Source organism: Hemicordylus capensis, chromosome 2 (assembly GCF_027244095.1).
Source record: "Hemicordylus capensis ecotype Gifberg chromosome 2, rHemCap1.1.pri, whole genome shotgun sequence".
In the NCBI taxonomy this organism is placed as follows: domain Eukaryota; kingdom Metazoa; phylum Chordata; class Lepidosauria; order Squamata; family Cordylidae; genus Hemicordylus; species Hemicordylus capensis.
Window position 1 is genome coordinate 277,667,113 of NC_069658.1, and position 20,319 is coordinate 277,687,431.

Genomic DNA, 20,319 nt, shown 5'->3' on the forward strand with positions numbered 1-20,319 from the left:
ATTTCCAACATTTGTTTGGAACATTTTTATACAGTAATGCTAATTTTTTCGGTGTCAAATACCACCTGAACATCATCTTATAATAATTTTCTTTTAAAGTATAACATGCAGTGAACTTAAAATCAGTTTTCCATAATTTTCCCCAAGCTGCCATATCTATTAGGCATGTGCCCGAAACGTTCCAGAGGCCATTGTAAAGGCCTCCAAAACGTTTCTGCACTGGGGCAGTATTCGGTGCTTCGGCACCGGTGGGGGTAGTACTTTAAGGGCGGGGGAGGGTGTACTCACCTCCCCGCCGCATTTCCCCCGCCGGTGTTCTGTAAATTTCAAGCCCTTCAGGGCAGCAGCGTTCCTCCCTGCTGCCCCATTCCCCCCGTCGGCCAGAAGTGGCTGGAAGTTGCAAGCGCGCGTGCGCCCATCGTGCGTGCACGCGCCCGTCTGCCGTGCGCACGCATGCACTACGGGCGTACACGCGCTTGCAAGTTCCGGCCACTTCCGACCGACGGGGGGAAAGGGGGCAGCAGGGAGGAACACTACTGCCCCGAGGGGTTTGAAATATACAGAGCGCCGGCGGGGGAAACGTGGCAGGGGGGTGAGTACACCCTCCCCCGCCCTTAAAGTACTACCCCTGCCGGTGCCAAAGACCATTCATGCACATCCCTAATATCTATATTATGACCCACATCTTGAGCCCATTTTATCATAGTCGTTTTAACCACTTCATCTCTTGTCTCCTCCAAAAGCAACAACTTATACATCTTAGAGACTAATTTTTCATCATTTTCACACAATCCTTCTCGAATCTTGACATTTGATCCTCAAATCCAACTTTAAGATCCTTCTTGTAAATTTTGTTTAGCTGATGATACTGAAATCAATTACTAACCAAATTTTGTACTTTGATTAGGTTTTTTAATTTACAGCCCCTCTCCTGAGAAAACATAACAAGTCCCTATAGGTACCCCATTCAGATTGCATATTTATCTCTTTACGTGCCAAAGCTTCAATCAGGGATACCCATAATGGAGTTTTAGATTCCAGTCATTTTTTATATTTTACCCAAACTCCCATTAGACTCCTTCTTACATAGTGATTGAGAAAGTCTTTATGCACTTTACTTTTATCGTACCACAGATATGAATGCCAGCCAAACCTTCTATCAAATCCTTCCAGAGCAAGTATTCTGGGATTTCTTAATGTTATCCATTCGTTTAACCACATCAAACAAGCAGCATCAAAATACAACCTTAAATCCGGCAGGGTAAGACCACCTCTTTCTTTAGCATCAGTTAAATTTTTAAATTTAATTCTTGGCCTTTACCCTTGCCAAACAAATTTGGTTATGTCCTTTTGCCATTGCTTGAAACAGGTTAACGTATTAATTATAGGAATAGTCTGGAAAAGAAACAACATTTTAGGTAGAACATTCATCTTCACAACCAAAATTCTTCCCATTAAAGATAAGTTCATTCTAGTCCATCTTTGCAAATCAATTTTTACTGTATTCCATATTTGGATATAATTATTAGAAAACAACAAAGAATTTTTGTTTGTCAGCTTCCAGCCTCCTGACTAACCTAAAAGTTGTTAGAATAAATGTAGAATAAATGTTAGAATAAATAGAAGTGGTTAAAATAAACTACCAGATGCTTATCTCATTTGGGATGCACTCACACGATTGTTGGAAAGTAAGTTGGTAGGAAGTACTGGTCCCCAGCAAATGGGTATGCCCAGCAAAAGCAGCTACTTTTGCCCATTTCCATGTCACCATCACTGGGAGAGGAGAGCTGGTCTTGTGGTAGGAAATATGACTTGTCCCCTTAGCTAAGCAGGATCCACCCTGGTTGCATTTGAATGGGAGACCACATGTGAGCACTGTAAGATATTCCCCTTAGGGGATGGGGCCACTCTGGGGAGAGCAGAAGGTTTCAAGTTCCCTCCCTGGAATGTCCAAGATAGGGCTGAGAGAGATTTCTGCCTGAATCCTTGGAGAAGATGCTGCCAGGCTGGGTAGGCAATACTGAGCTAGATCAACCAATGGTCTGACTCCAGATTCCCAGATGGTATATGGCAGATTCCCACGTTCTATATCCTGCCACCCTCTGGTTCCTGAACCACACTTCCCTCTACCACCCGACATTCACCACACAACTTCAAATGTAGATTACAAATATTGGGTTTCAGGAGAACATGTAGCTTGGGAACCAGAGGTTGGTGGGTTCATACAACATGGAAATGGGCAGATATAGCTGTTTGCTCTGGGAGCACATGGTCACGAGACCCTGGCATAGCCTGCCAACTTATTTTCCAGCCGTTGTGTAAATCCACCATCAGTGTGTCTGGCCTTGCAAAATGACTATTTTGACACAGAATGGTGGAGACCCAGTCTGTGGGTGGAGAGGCCAGTCCAGCAGTAGCGAGCAAGAATTTCCCCTTTGTGAAGCAGAGTTCACCTTGTTTGGCATTTGGATGGGTGACTACATATGAACACCGTCTGCTGTAAGATATTCCCTTTAGGGCAAGGGGCTGAAACTCAGTGGCAGAGCATCTGCTTGCATGCAGAAGGTCACAGGATCCCTCCCTGGCATCTCCAGTCCAGTTAGGGCTGAGAGAGACTCCTGCTTGAAACCATGAAGAAGCCACTGCTGGTCAGTGTAGACAATACTGAGCTAGATGGACTAATGGTCTGACTTGGTGTAAGGCCACTTCCTATGTTCCTATGGCTACTCAACTGGAATTCACAAAACATTGGTGATAGCAGAATATTATCTATCACTCATGTTTAGCAACAATCATTCAACTGGGGAGAACAAGATACAGGTGAAACTCGGAAAATTAGAATATCGTGCAAAAGTCCATTAATTTCAGTAATGCAAATTAAAAGGTGAAACTGATATATGAGACAGACGCATTACATGCAAAGCGAGATAAGTCAAGCCTTAATTTGTTATAATTGTGATGATCATGGCGTACAGCTCATGAAAACCCCAAATCCACAATGCCAGAAAATTAGAATATTACATGGAACCAAGAAGACAAGGATTGTAGAATAGAACAATATCGGACCTCTGAAAAGTATACAGTGTACTCTGCTTGACTGGCCAGCAAACTCGCCTGACCTGACCCCATAGAGAATCTATGGGGCATTGCCAAGAGAAGGATGAGAGACATGAGACCAAACAATGCAGAATTGCTGAAGGCCGCTAATGAAGCATCCTGGTCTTCCATAATACCTCATCAGTGCCACAGGCTGATAGCATCCATGCCACGCCGCATTGAGGCAGTAATTGCTGCAAAAGGGGCCCAAACCAAGTACTGAATACATATGCATGCTTATACTTTTCAGAGGTCTGATATTGTTCTATTCTACAATCCTTGTCTTCTTGGTTCCATGTAATATTCTAATTTTCTGGGATTGTGGATTTGGGGTTCTCATGAGCTGTACGCCATGATCATCACAATTATAACAAATTAAGGCTTGGCTTATCTCACTTTGCATGTAATGCGTCTGTCTCATATATCAGTTTCACCTTTTAATTTGCATTACTGAAATTAATGGACTTTTGCACGATATTCTAATTTTCCGAGTTTCACCTGTAGATTCTCTGGTAGCATATGAGATTTTCAGTGAAAAACAAGAATCCACTCTCATATGCTACCAGAGAATCTACACTCACAACACCACAGAAACAGCAGAACCCAGCACCCCATGGGTTAGCAACCCTTCCCCTGGCCAATGTGGGGTCAGTAAAGAGTGGGAAGAAGCCAAAGAGCCAATGGGGAACAAGGAGGGAATTGTCAGCAGGTCAGCCCATGATTTAGGTCACCGATCAGAAGGCTGGAAGGGTGGGAAATTCAAAGAGATGTCAAACACAAAATGGAGACTGACTCAGAGATCACCACAAAATGGAGGTCCGAAACAACAAAATGTTTTGTAGCCGAAACAGGGCCGTTTTGTTTTGTATACAAAACTTTTGGATCTGGAAAATGGGTGTTTTGTTTTGTCTACAAAACACCCGAAACAGGCTGTTTTGGGTACAAAACGTTTTGTATCCGAAACGTTTCGCACATCCCTAATAATTAGGTCAAGAGGCAGGGTCAAAATATCTACACACACACACACACAAAACTAATGTACAAAAAATGCAAGAAGACCAAATCCGTCTGTCCACGTATTTGCAGCCAGTGAGAAGGAAACACAGGTAAATTTAGAATCAACCTTCATGAGCAACAACATTCCTAGCTGTCTGAAGAAGCCTGGGACACAGGAATCTCACGGTCTATAATGCAATACAAGCAGGTGGCTTGGCACATTTCTCTTACTGTAGCACAGAACCCTCCAGAAATTTGCTAACTTAATTACAGTTTCAGTTATACTTGGAATCAATGCTGTGTCTAAGTTAATTAAACATGTAAATAACTTTTGAATAAGTAGGATAGCATCTATCCAGAGAATATCATTTGCTTGCATGTTGAAGTGTGTTTCCCCCAACCTTTTGTGGTATGCCAAGTCTTACACAGCAGTAGAAAACCAGAGAGAGATCAGATGTCTTTTTCAGCTAACTGAGGAATTTGAATGCAGTCTTTCTTCCTTGATTATCTTCCCATACCCATAACCCCTTTCCTTTCCCTCATGTTTTGTTTTTTAAAAATAATTTAGACTACTGTAGTGAAGTATATGTACAGAACTGTGGGAATTGAAAAGGTTCATAGTTATAGGAAGGGCTTCTACCACCAGAGCGTCTCTGGGAAGAAGAAACTCCTAATTGGTAGTCTGGGTGAAACCTCAAGATGGCTGTTGGGTTTCTGAAGCTCCTGATGTATTTCTTTAGTTGTTAAAACAAAACTGTCATATATCTAAGAAGAAGTAGTTGGTTATCTGTGAAGAATAGAAGGGCTGATTACAACTACAAGCCTGTTCTATGTGTTTATTTGTTTAATTAAGGGTCCACTGTACATTTAGCTCTGCCTTTAAAATGTCTTCAGATGCACATTAGTAAAATGTGGCTATGATGTTAATATAGCTCGAAGCTGCAGTAACCAAGTCCTTGCTTGCAGTAAATAACCTGCTGCTAATGTATACATGAAGTTGTCTTTAAGATATAGGGTTAGATGTGAGGGGTTCAGACAGTTTTATGTACTTTTTAGCCATACATGTGGTAGCATGTTGTATGTAATGGAGTACCCCCAAATGGTATCCCAGTAAAAATTAAACTTGAGCAGCTGGGGAGATGGATATATTCTTGGAATAACCTGCCGTTATGTTTTCAGTGTATTTGCATTTTGAATTCTGTATTAGTTTATCACTTTGCTTGCTGAGAATCACTATTTAGGCTGTCAGTTTTTTCACAGTTATTTTCACCAGTTCTGTTTGGTGAGAAGATTCTTGTATTTCATGACTGGTTAGCTTGCTTTGCAGCATTCAGATCAAAACCCAAGTTAACTTCTTCACAAAGGACCCTGGGAATTGTAGTTTTAGGAAGGTGTTTAGAAATCTCACACTAAAGTACAATTTTCTAGGTTTCCTGGCAAAGGTTTTGTTTTAATTGTAAACCGCCCTGAGCCATTTTGGAAGGGCAGTATAAAATTGAATAAATAAATAAAGTATATCCCATTTTTCAATATAAAATGTTTTAGGGTAGCTTACATGGTAAAGCAATAAAAACAGCCTGATCAGTTAAATCCTCAGTAAAACAAAACAACTTATAACAGCAGATAAAATGGCAATATAAAAACAGGCAGTTAAAAAGTCAGGTGAAAGGAACTGGTCTTTGGTTGGCACCAAAAAGACATGGACGTGGGCACCAGGGTGCTTTGCAAATGGCAACTTAAAATTGCTTCGCTACATAGAGGCTTGGTGTGCATTCGTACAATCTGAGTTTTGACATCGGCTTGCATACGGGAACAGCAAGGTGCCGTTTGTGCAGCCACAGCCTGTATGCGGATCTTGACGTTTCAGGTTTAAAGTGTTATATGTGCATGAGAAAATAGTAGTAGCTGATTTTTACAGTTTTGAGAACAGTTTTCAGGCTTGCTAGCTTTACTCAGAAGTAAATGATTTGGTTCAATGGCTTTCTCCCAAGTAAGAGTGCATAGAATTGCAGCTGTAGAAGTGTGGCTTACATAGAGTCGGACTATTTTCCACTCTGTGCCTTCTAGAGTTGTGTGGGATTTTAGAGGTGTGTGGGATTATAATGGGATCACTCTGGTCCCACTGCTGGATGTGGGAGTGGTCAGTCTTTCAATTACCCAGAAAAGCACCAGTACAGCATCCTGTTTCACACCAGATGCCTCTGGGGAACCCACAGGCAAGAGGTATGTAGGCTCCCCTTTAAATGGGCCTTAGACAGATTCATGGTAGACAGGACAGGTCTATCAGTGGCTATTAGTCTGGTGTCTGTGGGCCATTTCCAGCCTCAGAGGCACGATGCCTCTCAATATCAGTTGCAGTGGGGCAACAGCAGGAAACAGGGCATGCACACTCCTCTTGCCTGTTGGCTCCCCAGAGGCATTTTGTGGACAACTTTGTGAAACAGGATGCTGGACTAGATGGGCCTTGTGCCTGATCCAGCAGGGCAGTTCTTATGTGCATATCCTCTCTCCTGCTGTTGCTCCCTTGCAACTGGTATTGAGAGGCACCATGCCTCTGAGGCTGGAGATGGCCCACAGCCACCAAACTAGTAGCCATTGTTAGACCTGTCCCCCATAAGTCTGTCAAAGCCCCTTTTAAGAACATCCAAGCTGGTGGCCATCACCACACCCCATGGCAAAGAATTCCATAGATGTGCTGTGTGGAAAAAATACTTCCTCTTGTTGGTCCTAAATTTCCCAACCTTCAGTTTCATGGGATGACCCCTGGTTCTAGTGTTGTGTGTGAGAGAAAAATTTCTCTCTGTCCACGCTCTCCACTCCATGCATAACTTGATACATCTCTATCATGTCTCCCTTTAGTTGCCTCTTTCCCAAGGTAAAAAGCCCGATGCTGTAGCCTTGGCTCACAAGGAAGGTACTCCAGGCCCCTGATCATCTTGGTTGCCCTCTTCTACACCTTTTCTAGTTCTACAGTATTCTTCCTAAGATACCGTGACCAAAGCTGTACCCAGTACTCCAGATGTGGCCGCACCACAAATTTGTATAAGGACATTATAATATTAGCAGTTTTATTCTCAGCCCCCTTCCTAATGACTCCTAGTGTGGAATTAGCCTTTTTCACAACTGTCACGTATTGAAGAGGGAATTTCAACAGGTGCAGCTTTTCTTTCTCCTGCATGACAAACTGCACCTGCTGAAATTCCCTCTTCTGTGCATTTCTTAAAGGTACAGGAGTCCTTTCCTCTTTTCCATATTGCAGCCCTAGCCATGTATTAGTAACTAGCCAGGTCAGTAGCAAATTTGTGTAGATTGTTGCAAGTGAGGTATAAAAGGCAAGTGAGGTATAAGAGGCAGCAGGGTAGGTGGCATTAAGTGAGAATTAGAACTCAGGTCCCTTATCCTCTAGGTCAGGGATTCCCAACCTGTGGTACTCCAGATGTTGCTGAACTACAACTCCTATCATCCTTAGCTAATTAACTGTAGCTGGGAATGATGGGAGTGCACTAAAAACATTTGGACTACCACAGGTTGGGAACTCCTGCATCTAGGTGAAATTTCCATCCAGCCATCATTGTTGCCACCATATTCTCTGAAAGCATGCTATTTTTCCAGTCTACACAGCTTTAACTGCAAGACATGCTTAGATTAAACACTAATATTATTTAGCAGCTTATTAATTACTTTTCTCTCTTCATCTATATTCTGGATTTGATTTCTGTCTTTGTGCAAGCAGGTATTTCAGCATCTTCTGACAGAAAAGTATACACCAGGAAAAGGTCAGATCGGCTTCACAAGAAACATTTTGTATGTGCCTCAGGTACGGACAAATAAACAACCATAGTCATCCATAATATCACTTCATGCAACTTTCTCTAACCGCTAGTTAGGCCTTAATATACTTAGAAGGTTGCTCTTCTAATTTGAACTGTGTGAGACTTTGGCTGGAGGCTACTTCTGTGTCCCAGTGATAAAAGCAGACATAAAACAACCCCCTGCCTGATCATTCTCCCTGGCTGTCAGTGAATCATGTTTAATAGCATCTCCATTGCAGTTTGGGCCAATTTGCTTGCAATGGCATCCTTTTCCATGGGCTTACTGCTCAGCAGGCCCTGAAGCAATCTATGAATAACTTCCCAACAGATGCTGTTTATGAATTGAAGCAAATGGCTTCCCTGTTTCTCTTTTTCTCACTTCAATAATTTTCAGTTACATTACGATGAATATTTATAGTCCTATAGCAGTGCATAAAAATGGGGAACAAGCAGACCTATGCATTGTTTCATACGTGAGAGATGTTCTAATGGGCTTTTGGCTCACTGGTTTTAATAATGTTCTGTTGATGGACTGAAAGGCGGATGCAAATTGTAGATCCGTCATATTCATTCACTGTTTTAGCAGAGTAGGCATTGATGGAAGACTACATTAGTGGCATCTATAGCTGGCCTTATCTCCTGGAAATAATACACCCCATAATATAAGCACACAATACCTTTCTCCTTGGCTGTGCCTCCTTTAAGTAATCTCAAACATTTTGTTAAACAAAGGTTCTAATGCTAACACAACCACGACGTGCTGGTTTTATTGTACTTGCAATAAAACACCATGCAATTTATGAGAAAATTGCTATCTGCTGCTAGGAGTAGCCATTTAGCTAATGTAACGTGTTCTAGGAATTAAAATGTAAAAATCTAAAGAAAAGATGTTGTTTCTGATTTGTGGGCTTGATGGCTTTTCTTCAGCAGCACAGCTCCGAGTTGTATTTCTGTGTTTAAATGGCTGTTTCAGAACGCTCTTTATAATTCTGTAGCAGCTCTCTTTAAGATATTCTGCCAGGAAAAGGGTTTAGATTTACAACCCAGCATGTTTATTGAATCTTATTTCAAGGGAAGTATTCTCAGGGCTCTTCAATTCATTTTCAAATGCCTGATCCACTTGCTATTACTTTATTCCCAAGATTAATATGTAGATAAACATGGTCATATAATCCTAATGCATACATAAATATACATATGCACAAGTATATACCTACATGCCTGCATTTTTATGCATGCCTTATATGTTACTATGCAAGGTTCTTGCCAGTGCATCTATTTCCTTTGCTACATTATGGACAAGTATAATTAAAAAATGATGGATTTTCAATACTTAATAAAAGTGGTAAGTTTATGGATAATATAGATATTAGTGGTGTTCATACAGCCCTAAAGCATGTACCACTCTTGCCTGCTTCTGCTTCTATTACCCAAAGCCTTTATAAAACAGGAGCAGAAAGCATGGATTAATATAATTATGGGATTACTATAATTATGTCCATGTTCATTGTGCTTCTCTACAACTCAACAGGAAATCACTATTAGCCAAGCTAAATAACATATTCTGTGCCCACGTAAACTCAGCCTAGTATAGTTTCATCCAGTTTTGCTCTTTGTTTAAATGTGCAAAAATCCTGTTATACTACCAGTTGCTTTCGGATAATGTAATTTTGAGAAATGTACCATGTGCTTTATTCTGGGAAATTGGCTTTTGAAACTAGGTTGTGGTGAACTGGTGATTTTCCCAAACCACTCACAGCACACTTGGGTTGGAGGCAGGGAAATTGAATGATATCAAGGTATCCCTCTGGAGGGTGAGCTTACTTAGGTTTGACAGCACAGATTATTATTCAGCCAAAACTGAATACTTTTGCCAACTTTCCCTAGCAACATGTCATGATGTTTTTAACATTTTGCATTAGTGTAGATGGCTCTTACTTATATCTTAATTCTGACTTTTAAGTAGTGGTGCAGCAAGGCAGAATTAGATGCTAAGAGTGAGATTTTGAATCTAGGTGTCTCAACCGTAATTCTAACGCTCTATCCTCTGACTCACAGTCTGATTTTCAGGCTCAGTTTTGATGTGGCCAGTTACTGTGACTTTAACCCACCATATTCACATGGGAAATGTTTCTTATGAATACACGGTGTGATCTGGATTTTGACACATCCTGAAGAACTTTAGCTTTTGAATAATCTCCAGGACAATGCCAGTGAGACCCCACCCTATATTTATGCAAAATGCCCCTCCCCTTGGCCTCGTGCAGAGGGGAGGGCGATTTGTGCCAGTCACCCCTGCACGAGGCCAAAAAAGGCCCGTGATTGGCCGGGCCGGGAGAAAGGGGCGGGGCTTGAGCCGTGCTATCCGCGGTGCCCGCCCCAAGCTAACAGTTCGGGCCAGTCTTTCCCCACCCTCCCTGCCCCAGGTTCAGAGCAGGTCTAGTGACCGGTCGCTTCGGGGCCGAGTAGGAATTTTTTACCCTCAACGCATTGGCCACTGTTGGGTTTTTTTTCGCCTACTCCGTTCTGTTCTCAGGTTTGTAGATTAGTTAGGCAGGTCACGACTGGGCAGGTACAGTGTGGGTACGGGGGTAATTTCAGGTATTAATTTGGTGAGCACCTTTGAATAACTAACTGGTAGATTGGTCAATCGCTCCCTTGTGGTTTGTGCGGCCCAGGGAGATTGATTACCATGAAACCAGCTTCGGGAATTCGCCTGCCCTTGGGCTGCGCGGTCCGGGATGGGTGAAGACCTAGAAGTATTCAGGCCCCCTCAGGTGAGGGGGTTGGCTTTGAAGGTGGGAGATAGGTTGTACCTGCTTCTTGCCTGAGCCAAGGTGTGTCGCCCTTAAAGGTTTGGGGAAGGATGAGGTAATCCTAACCCAACCTTAGTTTACCTGCACTGTTAAAGCAAGGTGATTAATCACCGATCTGGTTGTCAGTCCGCTATGCTTGTTAAATAAAGTCGTGGCCCTTTATCCCAAATAAAATATGTGTCCGTCTTTTTTGGGCTGGGGTCTGGGCACAATGTTGTTATTGCTACAAGTATTTTAATACTGCTTTTCTCAAAGTGGTTCACGCAGAAAAAGAAAAGAGATGATGCCCTCTCACTGAAGGTCTCACAATCTAAAAAGGAACACAAGGTAGACACCAGCAACAGCCAGGGGAAGGATGCTGTGCAGGGACTGAATAGTAACAAACAGTTGCTCTACCCCTTCTAAAGAGTCACCACTTTAAAAGGCACCTCTTTGCTCGGTTAGCAGGGTACTTTATGCTGACAGTAATGAAAAGAAGTAAATAAGATGAAGGAGAATTTCCTTGTCAAAAATGAGTTAGGCTATGCCCTCTTTGTAACCAAAAGAAGCAAAACCTTCATGTAGTCCTTAATTCAGAGCAACACTTCAGAGATGCTCTTCCCCATGTTCATTATCACCACCAGTGCACTTTATATTCACAGTACTGATTCTGGTGGCCTTTTGAAGAAGGAATGCATGGAATCGGTGCCCACTACTACTTGTCTGGACCAGTAGAATAATGCAAACCAAGAAGTTACAATGGCCGTGGTAGTTGCATTCTTCCATGCAGCAAAGCAAGTGTGAGGCCTACAGGTTGCCCTCATCTGTTTTAGCTGTAGAAAGAAGAACCTGTTGAGTTCTTTTTGCAGATAAGAAGTGGCCGTTGTGAGCAATTGGTTCCAGTTTTCAAGAATTCCTTTATGAATCTGACCTCAATTAATCTGTATGTTGTGCATACGCATTCAAGCCCCACACAAAACCAGGTCTCCTGTAATCTCCCATACATAGAGGGGCTGATCTTATGACCCTAAATCGGGTTGGAAGAGCACCCAGCCATGCATGCTCCTGATTGTCAGTCATGTGTTTGCAAAGATCAAAGTAGAGGAAGAGAGAGTAGTCATGTGGGAGCTGGGCAGCATGGGCTCAGCTAACCCACATTCTGTCCCTAGCAATTTATTAAGGGTGGATGAGAAGCCATCTTACCCAGCTCTCACATGATCATTCTCCCCTCCTTCTACCTTGATCTTTGCAAGCACATGATCAGGAGTGTGCACAGCTCTCCTATCCTGGCTGGATGTTCCTCTGACCATGTTTAGGGTTGTGGGAACAGCTCTAGAAAGGATCAATAAATGCATAACCCAGGCACAACTCAAGGAGCTGGTACTATATTATAAAGCTCTAAATGACCTGGGTATCTCAAAGCCCAAAGAAAGTATCCCCCCTGCCCAAATCTGCCTAGCAATAAAGAAAGAGGCACTTCACATGATTGCTGTGAAGCGCTGTTAGGGTTAGTGAAGGGAGAGTGGGCTTAGCCCACTCTCCCTGTGCAGGGGCAAGGAGCTGTCCCTGGGCGGCTGGATTGGCCGCCCACACGATTGCAGCTCCATCACGGAGATGGCAGGGGCGGCAGGGATTGGGGGCCAGCTGGCCCCTGGAAGTTCCAGGATGCCCTGTGCGAGCGCGCGGTTAATTCTGGAGAGACCCCCAGGGCTGAGAGGCTTGTTTTAGCCTCCCAGTGCGGGTCTCCTTGTGTGTTGCCGCAGTGTGGAGCTGTGCCGCAGCAGCACACGATCAACTAAACGGGGTTAGAGGAGTGCTCGCTCTGCTAATCTTGTTTAAGGGGAGGGGTAATTTTGGTAGTTTGCTGCCGGGCGCTGCATGGCTCTCGTGGCAGCAGACCACCAGGAGAAATGGAGCTAGACTCTCTTAGCCCGATCTCTCCTGGTCGTGGGAATAGCTTCATAGTCAGAAGAGGGGGTTTGTGATTATTTAGCAAAGTCCAAGGAAGCTACCACCCCAGTTACAGAGTGCAGAGTTTACTTGTGGCAGCTATTTAAGAAGGATGCATGGAGATCACTTTAGAGTCTAAACTAAATTGGTTTATTGGTGAAGTACATTTGAGATAGGAAAGACCTATCCTATCTATCAGCTACATAATTAATTGGTAGGGAGAGAAAGATGTTTCCATCTTCTCTCTAGGAGGAAAGGAAGAGGGCTGACTCACTACAGTAAGTACCTGAGGAGTCAAAAGCAGGAGTCATGGAGTAGAGGCAAGCAGGTACGGAGACCCTCACTCTACTCCCAATGCCACAAGTAGCCATTAGGCTTGTTGGTGCAAAAGGTCGATACACTGGAACTCCATATCCAACACTGAGGCCTTTCTCTGGATACCTCAGCTTCATGTGCAGTGGCTGATTACTGGATGGCATCCCAGCAGTCACCCACCAAAGGGAATGCCATAACCATTTAGATGCCAAACATGTGTTATTTCTTACATTTATTTCATGGAAAGTCCTCACAATCCAAGCCAAGAAGAAGATTGAGGTGCTCTTTTTTAAAAAAAAGGACTATATTCATCAGAAGACATAAGCCAGATGTTATGAGCAACCCAGGCATTCACAGTTACAATGGGCAAAAGCAGGGAGGAAGACCCACACGATCATGGTTATGGCATTGCTCATCTGATGGGATGGTGCTGTAAGCATGGGGTGGTGCTGTAAGGTGAATTTTTGAGCTGCAACCTGGTTGGATCTAAGCTCAAGAATTTGCTATGATTACATTTAGCACACCCCTTTCAGATGAACGGTGCCCTAACAATGATCGTTGGCTTGAGGGGGTGATTGACAGCCCAGTGGTGGGACTTGCTCCCCGCTTTTGCGTGCTGTAATCATGTGCACCCGAGGCACTCATAACATCTGAAGATGTTAATAGTGTAATGCATAAGTGCTAGTTTCCTATTCCATGTCTTGATCCAAATCCAAAATGTCCAAGAGATTTTCAGCAGTCTTTCCTCTGTAGTACTTCCTCTTTCACAGTCTCATGGTTCCTTCCATAATTCCTAGAAGTCAGCAAGAGTCAGGCAGTGCTGCCTTTTTTTACCCTTCTAAGAATTTTTTTGGCTCCGCCCCACCTCCACCCGAAGCTCTTGAAACCTGTGGAAGAAATTTTGAAACTGGTAATTCAGAGAGAGACTACAATTAATGTCAGTTTTCACACATTACATTTTATCAGAACACTCATTTTTTATTATGTGACAATGATATGCTAATTTTTAACTAGCTGTGATTGCCATAATGTCAAACATATAGACAGCATTGAATAAGACATTGGGCCTTAATTTTACAAGAGGTGGGGTGTGAGTTGACAAATGTAAGCGTTCGACAGAAGAAACAGAGCATGTAGCAGCCACCTAGATGAAGAAATGCTGTTTTATCATGCAAGCTAGCCTCATTTGGGTTTAGTTTGCACAGTGGGGTGGGGAAGGATTTAAAAATAGATGTTGGGTTCAGGGTTTTCAGTGTTTTTGGTTAACCCATTCCTTGATCCAGGCCAGCTTTCGAATGGGGCTTTCGTTACTTGTATTCTAGTCCTGAATAGAGGCTAGAATAACCCTAACAAACATCCAGCAGTAGGAGCACGGAAGAGCAGTCTGCACTTGCCTCTGTGTAATAATATCTATTTCATTAAACTGTTAATATCCCTGATTCCACTCCTCTGCCTTGCCTTCTCTTTCCTCTGAATTCTACAGGGTTAAAAGGGTATATATATGTATTCAATTCTCTTAAACGTACCTGTCGCTAATCCCATGCGTGGCAGCTCTCACGAGAGAGCTGCAGATTAGTGACGGGGATGGGAGGAGAAGCGGGCATGGAGGAGAAGTGGCAGCCACCAGTCCGGCTGGCCATGCAAGGGAAACGGCGGACACCAGGACGGCAGGCAGCTGCACAGGGGAAGCAGCCACCAGAAGGCATTTGGGAAGGAGAAGTGGCCACCACCAGGCCGGCAGATGGCCAGCTGAGGAGAAGCGGCGGCTGGCTGCTGAGGAAAAACCGCCTGGCTGCCGAGGGAAAATGGGCTGTGGGTGGAGAAAGAAATGGGGCTGAAGGTGAGGGGAGAAAGAAATGAAGATGGGGTTGGAGAGACAGGGAGAACTAGGGGCGCAGATGCTCCACGCCAGGTCAGCTAGTTTTGTTTATTTCATCTTATTTCATTTAGGCAAGCTGTATTTGGGATATTTTGAATATGGATCAGCTTCATAGAGAGGGAGATATCTGAAGAAGATCTAAAATTCTATGTCATAACTGTAACTAACCCTGGGAAGGAAGGAAGGAAGGAAGGAAGTGTGAGCCCTTTCTCATGACCAGTGAGAAAAGGCAAGAGGGTTAGCGGGGAGGAAGCCTCAATATGCTTACCTCCCCACAGATGAGCAGGTCCTTCTCTCTCGGTGAGTGGATCTCCTGCGCAGACGATTACCAGATGCTGCCAGTTGTTCTGAGGGTTGGGGTGTCAGACAATTCACCCCGTGTCCCCTGGTGGGATAGGGCCAGTTGCTCTCCCCATGATAAATATAAGAGATTCGCCACTTCAAAAGGTGCCTTTTTACTTACTTAGTGGGGTAGCTGCTAGTTGAGTAAAGTTAGTTAGCTAACTGCTAACTTCTCACTGCCACATGAAGGAAGCAAGCTGCACCTGCAGGACCCACCTATCCATGCTCGTGCATCACATGGCTTTGCAATCTGTCACTGAAACAGAACCTCTGTTATGGCTTCCCCATTGAACAGATGGTCAGTGGGAAGGGGAAAGAGTCAGAGAAAGAGAAGCTACTCATGGGAGCAAAGTGTTCTGAGCAAACAAAATGTTCTAGCTGCTCCCCAGAACTTTGGAGACGTCAACATATGTGGAAAAAATGGTTTGGTCCCCAAAATAGTCTCTATTGCTCCTAATGCAAAAAAGGTAATTAGGTCCCCAAAATAGTTGCATGTCCTCTATGAAAGGCCCTAGTTGACAACCCTAGATACGAGGCTTCTCTCTGGGATTTGAAGTGGGGTAGCATGTCTGTTATGTTCTAGCATAGGCCTCTTCACTTATGCTCTGTTGTATATTTGCAAATATTACAAAAGCACTGTAAGTACTCTTACACATCTAAAGGAAACTAAAACCAGGTAGCACTCCTCTGGAACCTTTCAGGGTTGAGGGAAGTGGGGAGTGTGTAATACTGTTGACTTAATATTCCCCTATCCAAGAGAATGTGCATTAGTGAAGTCACTTAGCTATGGTATGTGTGGAAAAAAAACCCCTAGACACTCTTTAGGCTGCTGCTCCCCCCACTCCTAGAGCCTCCTTGAGGTATGCAATTACATGGTGGATGAACCATGAAACACGACATGGATTAGCTCTCAGACGTAAGTCCCAGAGCCCATGGATTAGCTCTGAGACGTAAGTTTTGGGTGGTACAAAAATTTGTTAAATAAATAAATAAAAATAAAATAAAATGTCCATGTTTGCAGTAAATCCTAACAGTGCAACCCTGCAGCCCCGTACTCAGCAAGGATCACATAGGGGGAAATGTGGTCAACTTGCCACATTTTTTACTTGGCCCTTAGTCAATTAGCAGTGTCATACCTATCTGTTCATGACAAGAGTGGCCAACCTGAGGCTCTCCAGCTGTTGGACTACCACCACCATCCCCAGCTCATTATATTGTGGCAGGGGATGATGGGAGTTGTAGTCCAAGAACACCTGGAGATCCTCAGGTTGGCCACCCCAGGCCCTGTACATACTCATTAACTTGTGTACATTCCATCATTACTGCTACAGTCTGGCACAAATGCTTTTTCTGATATTACCCTTCATATATTGAATGAAAACCATGATGGTATTCATGTTGATGGTAAAGAAGTATTCTTGATCTCCAAGAATAATCTTGAAGATGATTCTTGGAGATCTCCAAGGGCATCCTTAGATCCACTAAAGTCCAAGCCTGGGCATTTTCCTGAAGCCATCCATTATGTGAATGCAATTAAGGAGAAGTGTGGGGATGTTTCAATATGTTTTTATCTGCATTTTAATATGTTTTTATTTTATGTTTTTTTAAATGGTTGTTACCAACATTGAGCCTAGGAGTAGGATGGAAATTTAAAATAACCAAATAAATATTCATATGTTAATTGATGTTTACTGGTATATGATAATTAATGTCACAATTACTGGTGGCTTTTATTCATATAAAATCCCCATGACTACAACCTTATTCGGGACTACAGCAGTGTAATAGTGATGATATCTAGCTTTTGAACAAGTTCATCTCTCTCCACTGCTGGCTGGTATGCGGTGATGCAGGTGATCTGTACAAATGTGGTACAACAGCATTGGTAGAGACCCCCAGATCCCATCTCCTGCACCATTTCTGCTTCGATAAGAGTCTCTAGAGGGCGAGAAGAAGAATAAAAAGGCAGAAGATTGGGAGCTAGCTGGCACTGCATTGCGTCTGCTGCTTATTTTAAGGATATGTGGTTGAGTAAGGAATTGGAGAGGAACACTTCATTCATTCATTCATTCATCCATTCGATTTGTATACCGCCCTTCCAAAATGGCTCAGGGCAGTTTACAACAGAATAAAGGCAATTAAAAGCAGTTAACAATTAAAATCAAAACTATAAAAACAGAATAAAACCAATTAAACATTCAACCAGATAAAAACCCTGGAAAACCAGGGCAAACATTTAAAACAATTTAAAACAGTTTACAGCAGTTTAAAAATCCTGGAAGGCCAGGCCAAACAGAGAGGTTTTAAGGGCTCTCCTGAAAGATCCCCTGAAATAGTTCCTAATTTTCCCCTCAACATCCAGACTGAAGAAGTTGCCCCTTTCCCTGTCACACTGCCATACATCAGATTTTACTATGGTTCAGTAGTATAGTAAAAAAAATTAAAAAATACCCTGCCTTAATCTCCCAACAATCCACTACATAATGCTGCCTGCCTCCAATATCTCTGCATTCTTAAAATCTATCAGAAAACTTAGGCTGTGTCCTTTACATAAAGTCATCTATTAATCTACTTAGTAATGATGAGCTGTGATTATAAAGGATTACTTAGCCTGCATCTGGACACAATTCTGCATAGGGTTTATAATTTAAAAAGCTCAACACCTTAGAATAATGATCATTTGCAATTTTTTAATTAAAATATTATTTTTCTCCTAGTTTGAACCCAATGGCTTAGTGCTCAGCCCCTCAGCCCATCCATCGTGCATAGCCTCTGAAGTAGGGATGTGTGAACTGGCTCAAGGTCGAGCCAGTTCACCATTGAATTGGACCAGCTCAAGGGCTTGCCCTCGAGCCAGGCTGGGCCTGGTTTGGCTTTGGCTTTGACCCAGCTCCTCCACACACACACACACACACACACCCAGGCCCAGTTCGGGGTTCTAAAGGTTTTTGTTTTTTAAAATCGTATTCGTATTTTAAGCTTACCAGCCGGCAGCCTCGGGTGGGGGGGTGTGCTGCTGTGGTCGTGGGCGTGTTTGTGTCTCTTGAGGTTCGCCCTCACCCCAGTCTTCTCTGGGCCAAATTGGCCTATTTTCCAGTCATTTTGGGCCCTCGCCATGGGCATTTTGGAGGCCGCCGTGCATATGCCCTGGCCATTTGCATGGCTGGGTCAGGAGTTCCACCACTACTCCAACCTAATTTGTGAGACTATGAAGCTATTCCCATGATCCGTAGAAAGCTGGCTAGGCTCCCTTAACCCGCTTTCTACTGATTGTGGGAACCACTGGGATAGCAGGCGAGCCCGGGGGTTCCAAGGCAGCTAGCCCACCTAATTCCCTCTCCCCTTAAACGAGGTTAACAGAACTAGTGCTCCTTTAACCTCATTTTTTGCTTGTATGCTGCCGCAGCACGCAACAACACATGATTAGACCCCTGACCGGGAGGCTGCAACCAGCCTCCCAGCCTTGGGGCTCTCTCCAGAATGACCCACATGCTCGCACAGGGCATCCTGGAATTTCCGGGGGCCACACAGCCCCTGATCCCCACAGCCCCCTCCAGCTCCGTGACAGAGCTGGTAGTTGTGTGGGCTGCCTATCTGGCCGCCCAGGGCTGCAGGCAAGATCATCTATGGGGACAGCAGGCTAAGCCTGCTCTCCCTGCAGATCCGCCAGAAGCTCTTCTCACTGATCGTGAGAAGAACTTTCATGTCTGCACCTTTTGGAAGGGCAGGAAACTGAAGGAATTCTTACAGAGGGTAGATTTATACAGGTATATACATCATTAGATTGTTCATTGCTTGGTTAAGTGACATTATGATTTGCAGCTGAATATTTGAACGGTGTCCACAGGCATATACTGTGTTTGAGGTGATCCATGGTATTTAATTTGTAACAGCAGCCCAAGTCACAATTTGACAGAGCGGCAATCAAGTGATAAACATGCAAGTCTGCAAACAGGACAAAAGCAGTTTGTGAAACCAAGATCACAGCTCGATTACTGTAACACGCTCTACGTGGGGCTGCCTTTGAAGAATATCCGGAATCTGCAACTAGTGCAAAATATAGCTGCTAGGGAGCTGCCCGGTGGGAGCACATCACACCAATTTTGAAAGAGCTGCACTGGCTACCAGTTTGTTTCCGGGTCCAATTCAAGGTGCGGGTTTTTACCTTTAAAGCCCTTAACGGTTTGGGCCCGGGATATCTGAGGGACCGCCTTCTCCTAAGGGTTGCTGCCCGCTTGACAAGGTCATCTGAGGGGGCTCTGCTCCAGGTGCCAACAATGAGGGAGGCTCGCTTGTCATGCACGCAGGACAGGGCCTTCTCTGTTGCTGCCCCAAGACTCTGGAACACTCTCCCAGAGGCTATTAAGTCCTCAGTCTCCATTCACAGCTTTTAGAAAGCATGTTAAATCCTGGCTTTTTACCAAGGCTTTTATATGATTGTCTCTGCTGCTGCTCTTTGTATTTTGAACTGTTTTTATGCTTATGTTTTTAAATTTTTAATCAGATTTGTTTTTATATTTTTAGCTTATATTTTAATTGTGTCATATTTATAATCTTGTTTTAAATTCTGCTGTAAACTGCCTTGGGATTAGTTTAATGAAAGGTGGTATATAAATTTAACAATAAATAATAATAAAAAAGATGTGAAATCAAGGATGTAAAATCTTTATGGATGAAAAGAGAGAGCTAGAGAGAGCTGATGCCACTTTGCTCATGCTGGGCTGCTTCCTGGAACCTGCAACTTGGTTATACATTGACGGGCAGCCAATTTGTGATCAAGCCATGATGTACTGCTTGGTTCTGTAAATCATTCCATATTTGTTTTATGACAGCCTTAGTTAGAGGCAGAATTGCAGTGCATTTCCTCCCCATTTTTAAAGTGGGGATGATGCTGTTGTGATCCTTCAAACTGATGTGCTGTCAGGTAGTGATGTGGACCATTGGCCATATAAATAGAATTGTAAAAAAATATTCTCCAATGCATGTAATAGAATGGGTAGAATAATTCTCTGAAATATTCTCTCCCATTCTAAATAATGCAGGAGAATGAATATTCTTTTCCAAGTTTACTTATAACCACAGTCTCCCCATCTTTCTTGAAATAGTAATAATAGCGGTCCACATCCTCTGCAGC